The 24,856-nt window shown below is 35.8% G+C and overlaps 1 non-coding gene across 1 annotated transcript; it reads right to left on the bottom strand.

The window, feature by feature from the left end:
• On the bottom strand, positions 18,966 to 19,037 carry TRNAS-GGA. Its single transcript has one exon. It is a non-coding gene; the product is annotated as a tRNA-Ser (tRNA).

Genomic DNA, 24,856 nt, shown 5'->3' with positions numbered 1-24,856 from the left:
AAGGTAACTGTGGAATAGGCATTTAAGGTAAACATTTACTTAAATCAATATTTCAGACATTTAAAGAAACAAGTCTTGATCCTATACTAATAAAATATTTGAATGCATTTTTTTTTCTTAATACTTAGTGGAGCATATAGGAGCCATCAGTTGTTAGTCAACTAAAAGACTGGATAACAGTGATGAGACAGAAAAAGTATGGACCTTTCATTCCATTCCTACTGATCTACTTCTTTTCTCTGACATATATTTTTCACCCTGTGAATTTCTTCATGCAAATTTCTATCACTCCTGTCTATAAAGTTCCTCTTAAACCAGCTAGGAGCAGATGAATTCTCATCTTCTTCTGTAGAATTTCTTTGACAGCTAGAATTGATCACTCTAAAGTCAGAACTCATTTGGCACTTTTAATTTTTCATGTCAATTTGCAAGTATGATAAGATTGGTGTTTCTGAGTCACCAGATAGAATACAAGCCCAGCTGGGGGAGACATTATATCATATATATATATATATATATATATATATATATATATATATATATATATATAGTTTCCATTTGCATGGGTTTTTCAAAAATTTAGTATGATCACTGGAAAAATGTCTATAGACCTAGAAGAACACTAAGACATAAGACTAGTTTGAAAATATGAAAGTTATTGGGTGACATTGTTATATAAAGCAGAGTACACTGTTCACAAGACCCATTTTCTCTGACCTTCAAGTCTACGCAAATTTGCCCATTGCTTCTAATAATACCTTAGTAGAAAGAAGATCTTGTTTTGTTTGTGTGTATTCTACTCCCAGGGATTTTTATGCAGTTCTCTGCCTTCTCTGCTTTGAAAAGTGACAACCTACTTGCCCATTTCTAAGTACAGGTAACAGATCACACACAAGTCCTGCCTAGTCCTAAGCAATTACTTAAAAACTGAGTGAATCAAAGGCAATTTCACCAGCTTTCTAGCCTTCAATAGGTCCAGGTTTCAGCCTTGCCTGAGGCCATTTATGGATCAGGAAAATTTAGTACATATCTTTTCCATATTAGGAGTGACATATTTGTAGGTTAATTCAAAGATAATATGTATTGCCAGTGATTTCTGAAAGTTTGTTTCACAGTGCATTACTGCATACTTTCTGATTTACTTTATAATTCTCCCTTGACAATATCAAGTTGGTTATTCTCAACATAATAGGAAGCAGACTACTCAGTTCAGTTCAGTTCAGTCGCTCAGTCATATCCGACTCTTTGCGATCCCATGAATTGCAGCACGCCAGGCCTCCCTGTCCATCACCAACGCCCAGAGTTCACTCAGACTCACGTCCATTGAGTCAGTGATGCCATCCAGCCATCTCATTCTCGGTCATCCTCTTCTCCTCCTGCCCCCAATCCCTCCCAGCATCAGAGTCTTTTCCAATGAGTCAACTCTTTGCATGAGGTGGCCAAAGTACTGAAGCTTCAGCTTTAGCATCATTCCTTCCAAAGAAATCCCAGGGCTGATCTCCTTCAGAATGGACTGGTTGGATCTCCTTGCAGTCCAAGGGACTCTCAAGAGTCTTCTCCAATACCACAGTTCAAAAGCATCAGTTCTTTGGTGCTCAGCCTTCTTCACAGTCCAACTCTCACATCCATGCAGGACCACAGGAAAAACCATAGCCTTGACTAGACGGACCTTAGTCGGCAAAGTAATGTCTCTGCTTTTGAATATACTATCTAGGTTGGTCATAACTTTTCTTCCAAGGAGTAAGAGTCTTTTAATTTCATGGCTGCAGTCACCATCTGCAGTGATTTTGGAGCCCCCAAAAATAAAGCCTGACACTGTTTCCACTGTTTCCCCATCTATTTGCCATGAAGTGATGGGACAGGATGCCATGATCTTCGTTTTCTGAATGTTGAGCTTTAAGCCAACTTTTTTGCTCTCCTCTTTCACTTTCATCAAGAGGCTTTTTAGCTCCTCTTCACTTTCTGCCATAAGGGTGGTGTCATCTGCATATCTGAGGTTATTGATATTTCTCCTGGCAATCTTGATTCCAGCTTGTGTTTCTTCCAGTCTGGAGTTTCTCATGATATACTCTCCATATAAGTTAAATAAGCAGGGTGACAGCAGACTATTAAGGTCCCCATTTTCACTGTCTATCTTTTTTGACTCCCAAGCACAATTTAACTTTTTCTGATTAGACTCTGAATTTTTATTATAGATAATAATAGTAAAAATGTATATATACGTGCAGGTGGCAAGGACCTGACTTATTCTGTGGTGGACTTCAGATAATACATAACTTGAAAGTTGGAGAGAATGTGTACATTAATTTCCTAGGCTACTCTAACAAGTTACCATATGCCAGCTAGCTTAAAAACAATGCAGATTGATTTTCTCACAATTCAGGAGACTCTAAAGCTGAAATTGAGATGTTGATGTGGTCATGGTCTCTCTAAAGTGTTTGCTGCTGCAGCTGCCACTAAGTCGCTTCAGTCGTGTCCAACTCTGTGTGACCCAAGAAATGGCAGCTCACCAGGCTCCCCTGTCCCTGGGATTCTCCAGGCAAGAACACTGGAGTGGGTGGCAATTTCCTTCTCCAAGGCATGAAAGTGAAAAGTGAAAGTGAAGTCATTCAGTCGTGTCCGACCCTTAGATACCCTATGAACTGCAGCCACCAGGCTCCTCCATGGGATTTTCCAGGCAAACGTACTGGAGCTCTAAAGGGTCAAGGGAGTCTTTTTCCTTGTCTCCTGTTGTATTCTGATAATTGCCAATGATATGGGATTCCTTAGTTTGTAGACACATCATTCTAATCTCTGCCTAACTGTCATGTGGTTTTCCTTCATGTGTGTTTCTTTGCTTCTTTATTTAAGGACATAGTCACATTAGATTTAAGGATCACCTTAATCAAGTATGTCCTCATCTTAACTAAATCCATTTGGAAAGACTCAGTGTCCAAATAAGGTCACATTAATAGGTACAGGGGTTTGGATTTAGCATTTGCTTTCTGGGGACACAATTCAACAAGAAATGATAAGAAGGAAAGGAAGGAAGGGAGGGAGGGAGGCAGAAAGTACTGTGGAAGAAAAATGTAGAGGAAAATGTACTTTCAATTGTTGGGAATTCAGTTAATATTTTGGAGACGGGAGATGCATTTTTAAGCAGTTGGGGTGCATTAGAGATTAGGAAATTGGAGGATTTAAATTCCTATCCTGCATGGGGCTCTTCTGGAGAAGAGAATGAGAACTTGAGTTTTTAAAGCTCAATCCCTCAGGATATTGTGCATCATCAAAATCATACTTAGAATTCAGAAAATACACTTTAAATAACAAAAATTCACAAGTTAACTAATATGGTATAGGAATGTGTGCTAGTGTTATAAATAGTACTCTGAGTAAAACTGCATTAATTTTCTCTTTTCAATTTTCATTTAATTTTAACTTCATAAAATATTGGGCTTCCCTGGTGGCTCAGCTGGTAAAGAATCTATCTGCAATGTGGGAGACCTGGATTTGATCTCTGGGTTGGGAAGATACCCTGGAAAAGTGAAAGGCTAACCACTCCAGTATTCTGGCCTGGAGAATTCCATGGACTGTATAGTTCATAGAGGTTGAAAAGAGTGAGATATGACTGAGTGACTTTCAATTGCATAAAGTATTGGATTGGAAAATACCTAGAAATTTTTTTTAAAAGTTATAACAGCCTGATAGTATTAGAGAAAATTTACAAAATAGAGAATTAAAATAATACCACCTGCATTTCTATCATTTAAAGACAGATACTATCTCAATTGCACTCATCTCATACTCTAGTAAAGTAATGCTCAAAATTATCCAAGCCAGGCTTCAGCAATACTTGAACCATGAACTTCCAGATGTTCAAGCTGGTTTTAGAAAAGGCAGAGGAACCAGACATCAAATTGCCAACATCCACCGGATCATCGAAAAAGCAAGAGAGTTCCAGAAAAACATTTCTGGAAATTTATTGATTATATTTCTGGTTTATTGACTTTGCCAAAGCCTTTGACTGTGTGGATCACAATAAATTGTGGACAATTCTGAAAGAGATGGGAATACTAAACCACCTGACCTGCCTCTTGAGAAATCTGTATGCAGGTCAGGAAGCAACAGTTAGGACTGGACATGGAACAACAAACTGGTTCCAAATAGGAAAAGGAGTATGTCAAGGCTGTATATTGTCACCCTGCTTATTTAACTGATATGCGCAGTACATCATGAGAAACGCTGAGCTGGAAGAAACACAAGCTGGAATCAAGATTGCCAGGAGAAATATCAATAACCTCACATATGCAGGTGACACCACCCTTATGGCAGAAAGTGAAGAGGAAATAAAAAGCTTCTTGATGAAGTGAAAGAGGAGGGTGAAAAAGTTGGCTTAAAACTCAACATTCAGAAAACTAAGATCATGGCATCTGGTCCCATCACTTTCTGGGAAATAGGTGGGGAAACAGTGGAAACTGTCAGATTTTATTTTTGGGGGCTCCAAAATCACTGCAGGTGGTGATTGCAACTATGAAATTAAAAGATGCTTACTCCTTGAAAGGAAAGTTATGACCAACCTAGATAGCATATTAAAAAGCAGAGACATTAGTTTGCCAACAAAGGTCCGTCTAGCCAAGGCTATGGTTTTTCCAGTGGTCATGTATGGATGTGAGAGTTGGACTATAAAGAAAGCTAAGTGCCAAAGAATTGATGCTTTTGAACTGTGGTGTTGGAGAAGACTCTTGAGAGTCCCTTGGACTACAAGGAGATCCATCCAGTCCATCCTAAAGGAGATCAGTGCTGGCTGTTCATTGGAAGGACTGATGCTGAAGCTGAAACTCCAGTACTTTGGCCACCTCATGCGAAGAGTTGACTCATTGTAAAAGACCCTGATGCTGGGAGGGATTAGGGGCAGGAGGAGAAGGGGACTACAGAGGATGAGATTGCTGGATGGCATCACCGACTCAATGGACATGAGTTTCGGCAAACACCGCAAGTTGCTGATGGACAGGGAGGCCTGGCATGCTGCGATTCTTGGGGTTGCAAAGAGTCGAACACAACTAAGAGACTGAACTGAACTGAATTATCTCCACTACTTGATATTTGATATCACTTTTAAAATATATATATATTCTAAAGTACTGGTCTCAAGGTTATTTTATTTATTTCTAAGTGTAATTGTAGATTTCTTTTATTTAATTTTATTTATTATTATTATTATTATTTACTTTACAATATTGTATTGGTTTTGCCTATAGTGTAACTATAGATTTCAAACTCCAGATTATTTTATGGCCTTAAGTAAAATTTTGTGTTTATACTGTTAAAATTTAGGGAAAGAAAGCAAATTAGACTTCACATTTATTCATTTTACTTTTATTCTAGTTTTTAAAGTTTCCAGTTTTTAGGAATTTTATATAATAAACAAACATATTTATATTTTAGCTATCAAATGAAGGAATGACATTTGTAAGTAATTTGAAAATCTGATATTTTGTTCTCCCTTATAGGACGTTTCTACAAAAAGACATTTAATTTCTTTAACCATATGCTTTTCTATTTTTTATCTTCTTACATAAAACAAGTGAGGATGCTCAGTTGATCCTAGTTTCATGTTTGAAAAATATTTTTAGTTTTATGGTTTTCAATAGATGACATCGTACTCAAAATATGAGATTGTTCTTTAAATTAAACTGTTTATTTGAGATAATAGATCATCATGCAATTTTAAGAAATAATACAGAGTGATCCTGTACACTCTTTACCTTGTTCACTCCAGTGGTATTAACTTGTAAAACTGCAAAACTATAGTGCAATATCACAACCAGGAAAAGGATGTTGGGATAATCAGTGTACAAAATACTTTATCACCAGAAGGATCTCTCATGTTGCCCCTTGTAATGACACTCGCTTCTCACCTACCCTTACTCTCTGTTTGAACTCTGGAACCACTAATAAGTCTTCTATTTTTATCGTTTTTTCAAGTCGACAAAATTATATGAGTAGACCTATACACAATGAAACCTGTAAGGATCCCCTTTTTTCAGTCAGTAAAATTCTCTGACACTCTGTCAAGTTATCAGAACACAAACTATTTTCCCCATGAAGGGGAAAAGTATTTCTAAATAATTTATTTGGTAAGGATTGATATCCAGAAAATATTAAGGACTCCTGTGACAAAAAAAAAAGAAAAAAAAGAAAAAAACAATAAAAATATAGGCAAAGAATTTGCATAGGCATTTCTACAAAGAAAATGTATAAATGGCCAATAAGCACATGAAAAGGTGCTTAACATCGCTAATTAAGGGGATGCAGATCAAAAGAGATACCACTTAACATTCATGAGGATCATTATTATTTTTAAAAAAGAAAGAAAAATAACATGTTGGCAAGTATATGAAGAAATTGGAATACAATATTAACTTCCTATCAGGTATTGTTGATAGGAAGATAAAATGGTGCAGCTCCTATTGAAAAAAAATAAGAGTATTTCTCAGAAAGTTAACATGAATGTTACCGAATGATCCAGCAGTTCCATACCCGAGTATATATCCAAAAGAATTGAAATCAGGGACGCAGGCAGCTGTGTACACCCATCCCTATAGCAGCTTTATTTACATTTGCCAAAAAAGAGAAAGCAATTCAAGTTGCTTCCACTTGCTGATGGATGAATAGATAAAACGTGTTTCATATATGTAATAGCATACCAATGTATCAAGAAGGAAGGAAATTCTGGCATACCCTACAACCTTGAACTTAAGCTTGAGAATTAAGGCAGACACAAAAGGACAAATTTTATATTATTCTACTTATATTTAGTCAGGGTTTTCCAGAAACAGAATATTGTGTGTCCAGTAGTCTGAAGAGTCAGGCAAGAGCTGATATTGCAGCTTGAATCAAAAGGCAGTCTGGAAGGCACAATTCCCTCTCCCTGGGGTGAGCACAGTTGTTTTACTCTTAAGGCCTTTGACTGATTGGATGAGTTCCATCTACATTATGAAGAGTAATCAGCTTTACTCAGTCTTATAATTTAAATATTAATCTCATGTTTTAACATTTTAAATTTATGTTGGAGTATAACCAATTAACAGTATTGTGATAGTTTCACATTAAGACTTTACTCAGAAGATAATGCAGAGTGATTTTTTTCAATCTTTATTTTAATGTTTGATTTGTAAATTATGTGAAATAAAATAACAATATTTAACATTATGATGTAAAGTACTGGTTCTTTACCTGATGATATGATCCAAATATACATTCCTAAAGGGTCTGGGCCATTAGTCAGTTCAGTTCAGTCACTCATTCGTGTCCAACTCTTTGTGATCCCATGGACTGCAGCATGCCAGGCCTCCCTGTCCATCACCAACTCCAGAGTTTACTCAAACTTATGTCCATTGAGTCGGTGATGCCATCCAACCATCTCATCCTCTGTCATCCCCTTCTCCCACCTTCAGTCTTTCCCAGCATCAGGATCTTTTCAAATGAGTCAGTTCTTTGTATCAGGTGGCCAAAGTATTGGTGTGTCAGCTTCAGCATCAGTCCTTCCAATGAATATTGGGCCATTAGTAGTTCTGAACATTTTCTGTAACAAGTAATAACCACCAACAATAGAATGATTTATTCAGTCTACTAGTTCCCCTACCTTTCACACATTTATTCTGCTTAAAGTTATCAAAGATAACAACCAGATACGTATGTCTCTAAAAAATAGCAGTAAATACAAAATAAAGAATAAATGTATAATGCAAACTGGGCTCAGTAGTAAAGATTCCAGCTGCTAATGCAGGAGACGTGAAGACACAGGTTCAATCTCTTGGTCGAGAAGATCTCCTGATCTGGAGGCGGGCATAGCAACCCATTGCAGTATCCTTGCCTGAATAATCTCATGGACAGAGGAGCATGGTTGGAAACAGTCCATAGGGTTGCAAAGAGTCAAACACAACTGAAAGACTGAGCACAGACACACATACACACACACACACACACACACAATGCAGACTAGAGTCGATACTTTTAAATTTGTCTCGTTACAGCAAATATCAGAAAAATACCTTGTTCTAAAACTATTAGATGACATTTCATTTAAGCAGAAACATCATGTTCATCATTTCACATATTTATTATTATTTTTTTGTGGGTGAAAAGGACACAATTGTTTTGTAATAAATTCTGATACTTATATTTTTTGAAAGAACTTTTATAAAATTTGCAGTACTTCTCCTTAAAATTTTGATATAGTTTATAACCATCTGAATCTGTTATTTTCTTTGTGGGAAATTTTTTATTATGAATTCATTTTTTAATGTAGATAGCTATACAGATGTTTTATTTTAAAATATTGGTAAATTATGTTTCAGTAGAAATTATCTAATTTATTGGAGTTATTGAATTTATTTACAAGAAGATGTTTGTACTCTTTCTCATTGTATCTTTGTAATATCATAAAGCCTGATGTCTACCCCCTCATACATTTTCTATTTCTCTGTTTCTTTTTTGCTGAGTCTCCTTAACAGGTGATTTATTTTTGTTAAACTTTCAAAATACTACAGTTTTTGTTCTAATACATTCTCTTCAATATTCAGTATCATCAGATTTAAAAAAATTTTAGCCCATACTAATGAGTAATGATAACTATATTGAATAATTTTTATATGTTTGCAATGCATTTCTTTTACTGGCAACAACTGATGTTCAGTGAGAAGATAACAAGTGTACATAAGCATGCTGAATTATGTAATCTGAAGAAATTGTTTATTTTAAAGTAGAAAGATATATATTTAATACAGAAATATTACTTTTTAAAAATTACCAACAGTAAAACAACAATGAACTATGACTTAAAAACACTGATGTTTGTGCATGTGTGAAAGACAAGGTTAATTAAGGCATTCTCCCCTCTTTGGCCAGGATTAATTTCAGCTCCACTACTTTTAAAATTTTATCTTAGAATAAAACATATTCAGGACCACTGACAGCTGCATTCCCTGTAGAGGTGAGAAGAAAATCTCAGAATCTAGAAAATATGGCCTAATATGTGAAAAGTGCTTCGGAGCAATGGTAAGGAAGATAAGCAACTGATTGGCCATACACCTTGCTTCTAGTAGGACTCACTTGTTCTCCACTGAGAGAACAATTTCTCCATTGTTCTTCACTGAGGTCTTAAATCTCATTTATTATTAAGGAATTAAGAGAAGGGAGCAAGCCTAAGGCAAAAGAGAAATGTCATGTCCTCTTGCATTATTGGCACTTATTTCCTGAAATATTGATTAATTGACTCAAATTAATAACTAATAAAAATATGTTCTTATGTCTTTAAGCCCTTATACCATCCTGATACATTTTCTCATTTGGCTCACTGTCTACTTATTTCCTAGGCTGTCCATAGATCTAATTAGATCTTACATAATAGGCTATCCCCTCATTCCTCTTAAATGTGAGGAATAAATTAATATAAATTGTATATTGATACTAATGATTTATCTATTAATATTACCTCCTGAAACAAAATAAAATAAATCCAGTCCCTTATTCATGTTTAACACCCTAAATTATATCAATACAATGATCAAATTGGCCTCTAGGTTTGCTTTTCAGACTAGGTGTGACCCGTTCCTTCAGGTCTGCTTACTTGGATATCATTTCCTACAATCATGGTTACCTTACCTGAGAGTACGCCACTTGAACACTGTCTCAAAGTATTTTTGAAAAATTTCTTTTCACCACATCTTTGCTAACACCTGTTATCTCTCACTTTTTTTTTTTTTTGGATGATAGCCACTTTATCAAGTGTAAGCTAACAACATCTCGTTGTTTTGATTTGCATTTTCACAATGACTAATGAGGCTGAGCATTTTTTCATGGGCTTCTTGGTCATTTGTATGTCTACTTTGAAAAAATGTTTAATCAGTTCCTCTGCCTATTTTTTCATTTATCAAATTGTTTGAGTTTTTTTGTTTGTTTGTTTGTATGAGTTCTTTATTTGTTTTGGATATTAGCCCTTTATCAAAATATACACTTTACAAACACTTCTGCTTGTCTATAGTTTTCACTTTGTTGATTGTTTCTTTTGCTCTATAGAAGTATTTAAACTTGATTTTTCCCAAGTACTGAGTTTTGCATATTTTGCTTGTACTTCTGGTATCATATTCAAAAAATCATTGCCAAGACCAATGTCAAGATTTTTCTCTACGTTTCTTCTAGAAGTTTTACAGTTTCACATTTTAAGTCTTTAATCCACTTTGTGTTAATTTTTGTGACTGGTATAAGGTAGGGCTTCAATATAGTTTTTCTGCATGTGATTACCCAGTTTTTCTAATATCGTATATTGATAAGGATGTCCTTTCCTTGGGATACTCTTAGTCCATTGTCAAATATGTTAATTGCATATGTGGGGAATTATTTATGAGCTCCCTATTCTGTTCCATTGATCACTGTGTCTGTTTCTATGCCAGTCCCATACTATTTTGATTATTATAAATTTGTAATATAGTTAGAAATCAGTAAGTGTGGTACTTCCAATTTTATTATTTTTTTCTCAAGGTCTTCTGTGGTTCCATATAAATTTTAGTTGTTGGGGATGTTCATCGGTATAGCCACCATGGAAAACAGTAGATGTTTCTCCAAATATTAAAAATAGAGCTACCATATGATGCATTAATTCCACTTTTGGGTACATACACAAAGGAATTGAAAAGAGCATATCAAAGAGGTATCTGCACTTCTGTGTTTATTGCTTCATTATTCCCTGATAGCCAACATATGGAAATAACCTAAGTGACTATCAATAAGTGAATGGATAAAGACATGAGATATAGATAAATGTATATTTACATAGAATTATATAAAATGAAATATTCAACCATGATAAACATGGAAATTTTGTATTTTGAAAGAACATGAATGAAATTTGAGGGCATTGTGTTAAGTCAGGAAAAGAAAAATAGTATGATACCACCTTTGAGTAACATCTTTAAAAAGATGAATTTGTAGGAACAAGAGAGTAGAATGATGGTTACCAGGTGCTGTGGGGTGGGGCAAATGGAGAGATATTAGTCAAAATTTATGCACTTCTGATTATTCATCTTAATAAATTTGGGGGATCTAATTAACAGGCAGATCATGGTGAAGAAGTCTGACAGAATGTGGTCCACTGGAGAAGGAAATGGCAAACCACTTTAATATTCTTGCCTTGAGAACCCCATGAACAGTATGAAAAAGAAAAATGATAGGACACTGAAAGAGGAACTCCCCAGGTCAGTAGGTGCCCAATATGCTACTGGAGATAAGGGGAGAAATAACTCCAGAAAGAATGAAGGGATGGAGCCAAAGCAAAAACAATACCCAGCTGTGGATGTGACTGGTGATAGAAGCCAGGTCTGATGCTATAAACAGCAATATTGCATAGGAACCTGGAATGTTAGGTCCATGAATCAAGGCAAATTGGAAGTGGTCAAACAAGAGGTGGCAACAGTGAACGTCGACATTCTAAGAATCAGCAAACTAAAAAGGAGTGGAATGGGTGAATTTAACTCAGACCATTATATCTATGACTGTGGGCAGGAATCCCTTAGAAGAAATGGAGTAGCCATCATGGTCAACAAAAGAGTCCAAAATGCAGTACTTGGATGCAATCTCAAAAACAACAGAATGATCTCTGTTCATTTCCAAGGCAAACCATTCAATATCACAGTAATCCAAGCCTATGCCCCAACCAGTGATGCTGACAAAGCTGAAGGTGAACGGTTATAGAACTAACACCCAAAAAAGATGTTCTTTTCACTCTAGGGGACTGGAATGCAAAAGTAGGAAGTCGAGAAACACCTGGGGTAACAGGCAAATTTGGTCTTGGAGTACAGAATGAAGCAGGGCAAAGGCTAATAGAGTTTTCCTTAGAGAATGCACTGGTCATAGCAAACGCCCTCTTCCAACAACACAAGAGAAGACTCTACACATGGACATCACCAGATGGTCAACACCAAAATCAGATTGCATATATTCTTTGCAGCCAAAGATGGAGAAGCTCTATAATGTCAGCATAAACAAGACTGGGAGCAGACTGTGGCTCAGATCATGAACTCCTTATTGGCAACTTCAGAGTTAAACTGAGGAAAGTAGGGAAAACCACTAGACCATTCAGGTAACCTAAATCAAATCGCTTATAATTATACAGTGGAAGTGAGCAGTCGATTTAAGGGACTAGATCTGATAGATAGAGTGTCTGATGAACTATGGACGGAGGTTCATAACACTGTACAGGAAACAGGGAGCAAGACCATCTCCATGGAAAAGAAATGCAAAAAAGCAAAATGGCTGTCTGGGGAGGCCTTACAAATACCTATGAAAAGAAGAGAAGTGAAAAGCAAAGGAGAAAAGGAAAGATGTAAGCATCTGAATGCAGAGTTCTAAGATTAGCAAGGAGAGATAAGAAAGCCTTCCTCAGGGAACAGTGCAAAGAAATAGAGGAAAAAAAACAGAATGGGAAAGACTAGAGATCTCTTCAAGAAAATTAGAGATGCCAAGGGAACATTTCATGCAAAGATGGGCTCAGTAAAGGACAGAAATAGTATGGACCTAATAGAAGCAGACCATATTAAGAAGAGGTGGCAGAATACACAGAAGAACTGTACAAAAAAGATCTTCATGACCCAGATAATCATGATGGTGTGATCAGTCACCTAGAGCCAGACATCCTAGAATGTGAAGTCAAGTGGGCCTTAGAAAGCATCACTATGAACAAAGCAGGTGAAGGTGATGGAATTCCAGTTGAGCTATTTCAAGTCCTGAAAGATGATGCTGTGAAAGTGCTGCACTTAATATGCCAGCACATTTGGAAAACTCAGCAGTGGCCATAGGACTGGAAATGGACAGATTTCACTCCAATCCCAAAGAAAGGCAATGCCAAAGAATGCTCAAACTACCACGCAATTGCACTCATCTCACATGCCAGGAAACTAATGCTCAAAATTCTCCAAGCCAAGCTTCAGCAATATATGAACCCTGAACTTCCAGATGTTCAAGCTGGCTTTAGAAAAGACAGAGGAACCATAGATCGAATTGCCAACATCTGCTGGATCATGGAAAAAGCAAGAGAGTTCCAGAAAAAAATCTATCTGCTTTATTGACTGTACCAAAGCCTTTGCAAATGTGGATCACAGTAAACTTTGAAAAATTCTGAAAGAGAATACCAAACCACCTGACCTGCCTCTTGAGAAACCCATATGCAAGTCAGGAAACAACAGTTCGAACTGGACATGGAACAACAGACTTGTTCCAAGTGGGAATAGAAGTACGTCAAGGCTGTATATTGTCACCCTGCTTATTTAACTTTTATGCAGAGTACATCATTAGAAACGCTGGGCTGAAAGAAGCACAACAATGGATCAAAATTGATGGTAAAAATATCAATCACCTCAGATATGCAGATGACACCACCCTTATGGCAGAAAGTGAAGAGGAACTAAAAAGCCTCTTGATGAAAGTGAAAGTGGAGAGTGAAAAAGTCGGTTAAAACTCAACATTCAGAAAACGAAGATCATGGCATCCGGTCCCATAACTTCATGGGAAATAGATGTGAAAACAGTGGGAACAGTGTCAGACTGTATATTTTGGGTTCCAAAATCACTGAAGATGCTGATTGCAGCCATGAAACTAAAAGACGCTTAGTCCTTGGAAGAAAAGTTATGACCAACCTAGATAGCATATTCAAAAGCAGAGACATTACTTTGCCAATAAAGGTTCGTCTAGTCAAGGCTATGGTTTTTCAGTGGTCATGTATGGATGTGAGAGTTGGACTGTGAAGAAATCTGAGTGCCAAAGAACTGATGCTTTTGAACTGTGGTGTTGGAGAAGACTCTTGAGAGTCCCTTGGACAGCAAGGAGATCCAACCAGTCCATTCTAAAGGAGATCAGTCCTGGGTGTTCATTGGAAGGACTCATGCTAAAGCTGAAATTCTAGGACTTTGGCTATCTCATGCGAAGAGTTGACTCATTGGAAAAGCCTCTGATGCTGGAAGGAATTGTGGTCAGGAGAAGAAAGGGCGACAGAGCATGAGATGGCTGGATGGCATCACGGACTCGATGGACATGAGTCAGAGTGAACTTCTGGAGTTGGTGATGGACAGGGAGGCCTGGCATACTGCTACTCATGTGGTTGCAAAGAGCCGGACACAACTGAGCAATTGAACTGAACTGAATTAATGGGCTTCCTTGGTGGGTCAGATATAAAGAATCTGCCTGCAATGCAGGAGTTCCAGGTTTGATACCTGGGTTTCCCAACCCAGACCCAGGGTTCAATCTCTGGGTCGGGAAGATCCCTGGGTAAAGAAGGGAATGACTGCCCCTTCCAGTGGAGAATTCTTGCCTGGAGAATTACATGGACAGAGGAGCTGGGCAGGGTACAACAGGCCATTGATTTGCAAAAAGTCAGACAGAACTGAGTGACTAACATTTTTTCAATTTTACTTTTTCAATTAATGCATAGTATGGTGACTATAGTTAACAATATTCTATTATATACTTGAAAGTTATTGAGAGTATATTTTAAATGTTTTCACCACAAATGTAAAATGGTAATTGTGTGAGGAATGAAGGTGTTAGGATGCCCACTTCATGGGAAATAGATGGGGAAACAGTGGAAATATTGTCAGACTTTATTTGGGGGGGCTCCAAAATCACTGCAGATGGTGACTGCAGCCATGAAATTAAAAAAAAACACGTACTCCTTGGAAAAAAAGTTATGACCAACCTAGATAGCATATTTAAAAGCAGAGACATTACTTTGCCAACAAAGGTCCATCTAGTCAAGGCTATGGTTTTTCCAGTGGTCATTTATGGATGTGAGAGTTGGACTGTGAAGAAAGCTGAGCACCAAAGAATTGATGCTTTTGAACTGTGGTGTTGGCGAAGACTCTTGAGAGTCCCTTGGACTGCAAGGAGATCCAACCAATCCATTCTGAAGGAGATCAGCCCTGGGATTTCTTTGGAGGGAATGATGCTAAAGCTGAAACTCCAGTACTTTGGCCACATCATGGGAAGATTTGACTCATTGGAAAAGACTCTGATGCTGAGGGGCAGGAGGAGAAGGGGACAACAGAGGATGAGATGGCTGGATGGCATCATGGACTCGATGGTCGTGAGTCTGAGTGAACTCCAGGCGTTCGTGATGAACAGGGAGGCCTGGCGTGCTGCGATTCATGGGGTTGCAAAGAGTCGGACACGACTGAGCGACTGAACTGAACTGAAGGTGGTGATAATTTTGCTATATATATATGTACACACACACACACACACACACACACACATATATATATATATAAAGACAACACACCATACACCTTGAACTTGCACATATATTTCAATTATATCTCAATAAAGCTGTGAAAAAGTATATGTGAAGTAGGAAAGAAATACTTCAGCTAAGTTATTCAAAGTACCAGAAAAAAAAAAAAAAGAGATATGAGAATGTAGCACTACCAAAGAATCAACCTTTTAGAATTAAACAATCAAATAAGACACCTAAGTAAAATTGAGGGTTGACACATTTGGAGGGCTTGCTGATGTAAAAGCATTGCATTGTTGAGAAAGGAAATCTGAATAAAGATTATCAATATCTGGGAATGTTCCATCAAGAGTGTGGGAGATGAGCTAGAGCTAGAAATATGAGTAGGTTTTATTGGATTGGCCAAAAGGTTCATTTGGTTTCTTTTTATTTTGTTTTGTTTTGTTTTGTTTTGGGTAAGACGTATCTAGGAGTGCTTAGTCTTTATTTGAAACAATTTTGTTAGAATGTATTGTGTCAGCTGTCATATCAGCATGCACTAAAATATAATTATCAAAAATGGTGAATTTTGTGTAGCTATTTTAATATTTAAGCAACATAGAAAAGCAACATTCTTTGCATATTATGCTTTATTTCAAGAAAAGTGAAAATGCAGCTGAAATGCAAAAAAAAGAAAAAAAAAGAAAAAATTTGTGAAATATAGGGAGAAAGTGCTGTGACTGAGCAAACATGTCAGAAGTTTCATGCTGGAGATTTCATACTGAACAATGCCCCATAATCTGGTAGACAACTTGATAGTGATCGTATCAAGACATTAATTGACAAAATCAATGTTTTACCACATGGAAGATGGCTGACATGCTCAAAATATCCAAATTAAGTGTTGAAAATCATTTACACCAGCTTGGTTATGTTTATCACACTGATATTTGGGTTCCACATAAGCAAAAAGAATCTTCTTGACTATATTTCCACATGTAATTTTCTATTTAAATATAGTGAAATGTTCTATTTTTAAAACAAACTGTGAGAGGTGATGAAAAGTAGATACAACACACTATATGATAATGTGGAATGGAAGAGATGGTGGGATAAGTGAAATGAACCACCACCAACCACACATTCTGGAAAACCAAGCAATTGATTCTAACAAGTACTGCTTCCAATTAGACCAACTGAAAGCATCATATGACCAAAAAAAAAAAAAAAATCCAGAATTAATCTACAGAAAATGCATTCTCTTCTATCAGGATAATCAAGAGGGCATGTTTCTTTGATGACCAGGCAAAAGGTTAAAGTTTGATTGGGAAGTTCTGATTCATCCACTCTATTTACCAGATATTGCAGCTTCAGATTTCCTTTTTTTTTTTTTTTTTTGTGGTCTTTACAAAATTCTCTTAATGGAAAAAATGTCAGTTCCCTGGAATACTATAAAAGGCACCTGGAATAGTATTTTGTTCAAAAAGATAAAGCATTTAGGGAAGATGGAGTTATGAATTGTCTGAAAAATGGCAGAAGGTAGTGGAACAAATGGTGAATACATAGTTTGGTAATGTTCTTGGTGAAAATGAAAAATTTGTCTTTTATTTTTACTTTAAAAATGAAGGAACTTTTTGGCCAATCCAATATAAATAACTTAAAATACTGTTAAAGTCACATGGAAGTTTGTTTTTTCCAAATGAAAGTATCCTACTCAATGGCCCTTCTGTTTGATGTTTGTGCAAATGAAGAGTGATGAGGAGAGAATGGATTGGCATGTGGCAGCACAGCAAATGCTAAGCTAACACAACACATTGTACTCTTGCACTGAATATCATGAAAAAAACACCTCCTACTTTCCATGTGCATGCAAATGTATTAAATTATAGATTACCTCCTTAAACAATGTAATAAATGAAGTCTTCATTTACAAGTGTAAGTATATATACATATCTAAACACATGTATAGGTATATATTTTTAAGAAAATTGTCAGTGTGGAATTTTACAGGCTTGTAGGAAATTTTACAGTAGTTAGGCAATTAGACAAATCTACAAAATTATTTTAAAAGTTTCATGTGAAATAAAAAAGTGAAAGATATATTAGTGAATACTTTTATAATTTTAAATTATACTATATTATACTAAATAAATTATACTAAATGCTTTTAATAACTTTCAAAGAGTAGATGCAGGATATACAATATACAAAAATGCTAGCATTTCACTTGGAAAAAAATCAGTTAACCTAAGGAAACCAAATGATAAAATATAAAAATAGTCTTCAGTATTCTAGAATTAGGACAAAAGTTTCAGAGACATAACATATTGGTTAAGTGGTAAGGTAACTTTTAGGCTCTTTTGGGAAAATGTGTAATACAAGGAGTATACTACACATAATACAAGAAGTCATCTTTTGTCTACATAGGTGCTAACTCATGTTCACATAGAAACTATCAGACTGATCCAAGAAAACTCTAAATTAAAACTGGAGTTTATTTTAAGACACTGTTTGCAGCACACCAAGGATTTCATATCTTTGAAATGTAAAGAAACCTCTTACATTTTAGTCTTCTATTGCTATTTCATGTGTGCACACATTTTCAGGAGAAAAATGACAAAACCTAATCAAATCTCTGAAAATGATAGGGACAAGAGTGTAAGTGCATGATCATTATCCCAAAGACAGTTAAGTTTCTTCCTCACTGACATTTAGGCAATATGAATTTCAATCTACTCTATGGAAAAAAATGACAATTTCTTGATTGATGAGGAATGCGGTGATGAGGAAATAACTGTAGCAAGCTGTGGTCAATAATCCCAATATATTTCTTTCACAGTTAATAAAACTTCAAAACCTGAAATCTTGTAGTAAAGTAATTGTAGCATGCTTCTTGGATGATGGAAGGAACATAAGTGAATATCTTTTAATAAGTGCATTTTCTTGCCAAATTTCTTTGTCTTTTAATTTACGTAGATTTGCCAATAAGTGAAATGCTATATCCCTTCATTCTTTAACATTTATGGATTGACTTATCCTTCTCACTAGTTAGATTTTAGTAATATTTTCAGTAAATTAAATCTATACATCATAGAAAAAATTTGATTAAAATGTTTCAGGGTTTCAGATTTCATGCTTTAATATTTTAGCCAATACTCATACAATAATATTTGACATATTTCACTCTTCCTGTGTGTTTAAAACAACAGGGGGCTAATCAGAAATTAAAGCAGTTGTGAACACTCAGGCTCAATAATTTTCTCAGTCACTAAATTCAGTGTAGTTAAAGCTAACAAATAGTTTACTGTGTTGTGGTCAATATTATGGTAAAAGCTTCTAATTATTAGATGTAAATTTATAAGTATTCCCTGACTTAACATCTTTTAGAGCTTTTAAATGCAGAATGTTTTTTAATTCCTCTTAGAAACCACACCATAAAGGTGATTAGTTGTTGAGGCTAGTTCACAAATGCTATTTACCATGATGTTAAAAATAATAAAAAATAAATTTTAATATATTAAATTTCATTTATACATTTACATTTATTTAGTTAAATATAATCAATAATATATTGAATTTGAAAGTGAAAAGAAAGTGAAAGTGAAGTCCCTCAGTCGTGTCCTACTTTTTGCGACCCCATGGACTGTAGTCTACCAGGCTCCTCCCTCCATGGGATTCTCCAGGCAAGAGTACTGAAGTGGGTTGCCATTTCCTTCTCCAGGGGATCTTCCCAACCCAGGGATCGAACCTGGGTCTCCTGCATTCCAGGCAGATACTTTAACCTCTGAGCCACCAGGGAAGCCCCATATTGAATTTATATATATTAAAATATACAATATGTTTTATTACATATATGTAATGATTTATTTCATTGAATATATTAAAATTTATTCTTTATTCTTTTTCACATCATGATAAATAGTATTTGTGAGCTAATCTCAACAACTCTTCACCTATATATCAACCACTAATTGTATATATATAAATATATGTAATATATTTATAATATATGTAAGTTTTAATATATATTAAAATAATATATACATATAATAAAATAAAATAATTTTAACAACATCACGTTTCCACCATTATTAACCACAGCTTATAAGCTGGCTTCTATGGCACTCGTGTGTGCTCAGTCGCTTCCATTGTGTCTGACTCTTTGGGACGCTATGGACTGTAGCCCATCAAGCTCCTCTATCCGTGGGATTCTCCAGACAATGATACTGGAGCAGGTTTCCATGCCCGCCTCTGGGGAATCTTCCCTACCCAGGGATTGAACCAGAGCCTCCTGCGTCTCCTGCATTGCAGGCAGACTTTTTACCACTGAGCCACCTAGGAAGAGTGGTTTCTATGGAAAGTATATTATGATTCCTAACTGAGAACAGTTAAAACCGGACATGGAACAATGAAAGGACTGGTTCAAAATTAAGGGAGTATGTCAAGGCTATATATTTTCACCCTGCTTATTTACCTTATATGTAGAGCACATCATGTAAAATGTCGAGCTGGATGAATGACATGCTAGAATCAAGATTGCTGGGAGAAATACCAACAACTTCAGATAATTCCACTCATGACAGAGAGCAAAGGGGAACTAATGAGCCACTTGATGAAGGTGAAAGAAAAGAGTGAAAAAGCTGCCTTAAAACTCAACATACAAAAAACTAAGATTATGGCATCTGGTCCCATCACTTCATGATGAGTAGATGGGAAAAAATGCAAACAGTGGCAGATTTTATTTTCTTGGACTCCAAAATCACTGAGGAGGGTGACTGCAGCTATGAAATTTAAAAAATGCTTGCTCCTTGGAAGGAATTCTCTGAAAAACCTAGACAGCTACTAAAAAGCAGAGACATCACTTTGCCGACAGAGGTCCATGCAGTCAAAAACTATGGTTTTTTTCCAGTAGTCTTGTATGGTTGTGAGAGTTGGACCATAAAAAAGGTTGAGCAGCAAGGAACTGATGCTTTTAAATTATGCTGGAGAAGACTCTTGAGGGTCTTTTGGAGAGCAAGTAGACAAACCAGTCAATCCTAAAGGAAATAAACCCTGATGATTCATTGGAAGGACTGATGCTGAAGCTGAAGCTCCAATCCTTTGATAACTGATGCAAAGAGCTGACTCATTGGAAATATCCTGATGCTAGGAAAGAAAGAGGGCAGGAGAAGAAGGGAGTGAGAGCAGATGAGATGGTTGGATGGCATCACCAACTCAATGGGCATGAGTTTGAGCAAACTTCAAGAGATATTGAAGGACAGGGAAACCTGGCATGGTGTAGTCCATTGGGTCACAAAGAGCTGGACACAGCTTAGCAATTGAACAACAACTGAGAATGTAAACCTATTTTACCCAATGACACATTGGGAATGAGAACACCATGGGTTGCTTTGGCAGTAGGAAGGGATTCCAAAATGAGCTCTTCAAGATGATATCTTTAGGTAGACAGCAATTGGCCAGTATAGTATTGGGGCTTGAAGAAACTAATACAGCTTATTCATTAATTCCACTTGTAAAAAGGAAAATAAATCTCTAAATGAGATATTCATAAATACTAAAATGAATTTATACCTCCTGCTGTTCTCTGGCTAGCTATGGGACCCAGGCTATTCTAGACAGTGCCTCGCATTAAAAATATTTACCCCTTGTCCACCTTATTATAATAAAAGGTGACATTATTTTACAGAAGACACTTTAGGGTAGTATTTTGAGAAAAGACTGGTAAAATAAAATAAAATGAATGTTTGAATGCCACTAGGTATAACTTTATATTCCATATATTTTAGGCTCTATCTGCATTAAAATTTTTTTCACAGTAGTCTTATTTGTAGAAGGATCACTAAAATCATATCATTAATATATGTGGCTTAGTTATGCACAGTGTGTATCTGATTCCAAAGTAGTATAGGGTTATGCCTTATAAAATAAAGAATAAAAAATAATTCAGCACCAATTATTATTTTAATGATGATAGAAATCTCTATATCTTGAAATGTAATGCCTTTAGTTATAGAATAGCATTGTAGTTTGGTTATAAGATAAGAATGCAACCGATCATAATAATGATAGAAATATATTGCTTTTTGCCAGGGAACATTTAACAGGAGGATTCTTGCATGCTGTTTTCTATTTCTCAGGGTTTCTCTGTTCCTTATCAGTTCCTATTCCGAGAACGAGTAGAGCTGCATGCAGTTCTCAGGACTGAGGTCATAGGATGAGACATGCAATGACCCTTTTCAGCGTCAGGGACATTGTATGTATTAGACTATCCATATTGTGGCTATTGACAAAATTTCATCCTGTGTAATAGCTGAGTAATCATCTTACTAAAGATATATAAGCCTGCATTTCTGCTAATAAACCACCTTTTCTCCATCAGAGCTTGGGTCCCTGTTTGTCTGTCTTTCTTTCTTTCTCTCTCTCTCTTTCTCTCTTTCACTTTCTTATCGTCGACTCCAGACCGCCAGGTTCTGGTCCATTAAAGTGGGACCCAGAACAGGGACTTGGCATACGTGGCATTTCGGATGGAGTGACTCAGGGACTATTGAAGTCAGGACCTATTGAGGTCAGTAAGTACTAAGACATGGGTCAAATGCCTGGAAAGCCCCATTATTTCTCTACTTTACTTCACCATTTGTTTAAAGCTCAGGGACTTTTGGCTTTGTGCCAAAGAACAGAGGCTTGCTTTCAAACAGTGGTTAAATGTAATCCTTGGTTCCCTGATAAAGGCAGTTTTTATTTAGAAATTTGGCACCGGGTCAAAGAAAATGTTGAACGAGCCGCCAGGCAAGGAAAAAATATTCCAGTTGATTTCTGGCCCCTATGGGCTCTCATTAAAACTGTAATTCTGCCATTTCAAGGTAAATTCTAGCCCTCCCAATATTCAACAACAGACAGAACACTTATTACATGAATATAAATTAAATGATAAAACTTAACAAAAGACCCAATTAAAACCACATAAAATATTTCAAAATTTTCCTACTAATCCTACCGTGGCTACTCCAAATGCTCCTCCTCTGCCAACAGGCACAATTCCAAAAGTCTCTCCTTTGCTCCACCAGAGCTTGGGTCCCCATGCCTTTCTTTCTTTCTTTCTTTCTTTCTCTCTCTCTCCCTTTCTCTCTTTCACTTTCTTATTGTTGACTCCGGACCGCCTGGTTCCGGTCAATTAAAGGACCTCAACACTTTATGTATATTTTCTAAATAAGATGATAAAATTGATGAAAAATTAAAGATTATTTTATTTAGTATAGTGTATTTATAGCATGTAATCATTATGGATTGTATATTTAACTCTTTTTGATAACTATTCTGCATACAGAATTTCATCATATCCTCCACTTTTAGGTGAACAGTAGTATCTATTGATTCATTTAACAATCATTTTGAGTTTATTCATGAATTGCTGCTACGTCACTTCAGTGGTGTCCAACTCTGTGCAACCCCATAGATGGCAGCCTACCAGGCTCCTTTGTCCCTGGGATTCTCCAGGCAAGAATACTGGAGTGGGTTGCCATTTCCTTCTCCAATGAATGAAAGTGAAATCGCTCAGTCATGCCCGACTCTCAGCGACCCCATGGACTGCAGCCCTCCAGGCTCCTCCGTCCATGGGATTTTTCTGGCAAGAGTACTGGAGTAGGGTGCCATTGCTTTCTCTATTCATGAATTAGCTAACTTAAAAATTGTGGATATATTTCTTGACATATAATAATTTAGCATAAACTTTAAGAAATACTGTCAGTATTAAACACTGAGGGGTTTTTTTTTAAGTTTTTTATTTTGTTTAGTTTTCATATACCACTTAAGAAATAAGGGCTAATTTTTATAGTGCTTACTAGGCTTTTGGCACAGTCTTGTGTGCTTTAACATATTATTGTAGGTAATACTTGCATCAATTCTGTGATAAATTACATTGTTATCTCCATTAAGCAGATAAGAAAACTGAGTAATGGAGTATTTAAGAAATTTGACCAAGATTATTCAGCTAGTAAATGTAGCGACAGGAGTATGTAAATGTTCTCCTTATGAAAGACATTTTCCAGTTTTCAGGTGTATGAAAATATTCAGAATACTTTGAAGTTATCTACCTTAAAAAGATAGTCTATCTTAAGGGATGTTTTCCTGAAATACCTAAACACAGAGAAAACAAATATGTAAAGACAATGTTTTTGATAAGTTACATGATGAATTAAGATGTCAGTGGAGCAAATAAGAAAAATATAGTAATTTGCTAAGAATCACATTGCTGAATAGTTTCAAGAATGAGGGAATGTGATTCATGTTGAGGTCTGACAGAAAACAGAAAAATTCTGTAAAGCAATTATCTTTCAATAAAAAATTAATTAAAAAAAAAGAATGGAGGAATGATATAATTTGCCTAATGTGTAGAGAACAGTGGCTTGTCAAGCAACAATGGTAACTTGTGGAAATTCAGAGAATTAATGATAGCATGACCAAATTAGTGGCAAGTGGTAGGAGAAAAATTAGGAGTCATTTAAAAAACAGAATCCATATGTGGCTTGTGGGAAGTGAGGGAGTGAATACTGAGTGAATAATGATAGACTCTAGACTGGGCAGTAGTGTAGTTGCTGTTGATAGTCACTCATTTAGGCAAACTGATTGGAAAAGCATGAGCACTAGCAAATTCGGGTTGATTTCAGATAAGGCACACTATTTAAAGCTATAATGTAGGGGATTTTGTATATGTGAAGGTATGGAGATAGATTTAATTTCACCATGAATACCATACTGTAATTCAGTGTTGAATTAAATGAGAATTTTTAAAAATCTGAATCAAATCAAAGTACCATGTAAGTATATATAATTTTATGAAATATTATATGATTTATACAATAAAATGATAGCTTATTGGTTATGCAGTTCAAAGATGTCTACTTTTTAAATATTTTTAAAAATGAATGTATGGTGTGTGGCATTTTTTAAAACAAAAATACTTCCATCTATGTAACTGCATTAAATAGTCATATTTGTAGGAAATAATCATGCAAATAAATTAATATATTAGAAAATAAATAGAGATTAGAATTAGAAAATAAAACATTTTCTCCTGCTGTGTTATTCACTGATTACTTGCTGCTAATAAGAATTTTCCCCACTATTGAATCAGCCTGATTGTGTTTATACAAATGAATACATCTGTGTCCTTTCCACCTAAAAAATGAGTAAAAATCTCTGAGATGAAAAACTTGTTATTTTCACTAAAATAAAATGTCTTCTCATGGTTTTAAAATTATGTGATTTTCTCATATTTATGCAACACATGTAGAAACATCAGTTGTGGTCTGCATTTTACCTTGGCCTGTATTTGTATTTACTGTTAGCTTAAGAAAGTATTGAAACTCATACATATCTGATAGTTGTCCCTTGATAACTGTGAGCAGAATGAGTTGTGAAAAAAGGAAAGGAAACTAATAGTTTATGATGAAATCTTTTATTCTATTATTGGATGGGTTTTAGATTATTTATCATGAGAAATATTTAACTGTTTCCAGAAGCCTGAAGCAGTCATAGGTATCTTTAGTGAAGTCCTATAATATGTATCTAAATTAATTTTATTCAAAATATATTTATTCCACATCTATGTTATAACCAGTT

Source organism: Capra hircus, chromosome 1 (assembly GCF_001704415.2).
Source record: "Capra hircus breed San Clemente chromosome 1, ASM170441v1, whole genome shotgun sequence".
In the NCBI taxonomy this organism is placed as follows: domain Eukaryota; kingdom Metazoa; phylum Chordata; class Mammalia; order Artiodactyla; family Bovidae; genus Capra; species Capra hircus.
Note: the sequence above shows the minus strand (reverse complement) of the source record. Positions and strands in the feature narration are given on the sequence as shown.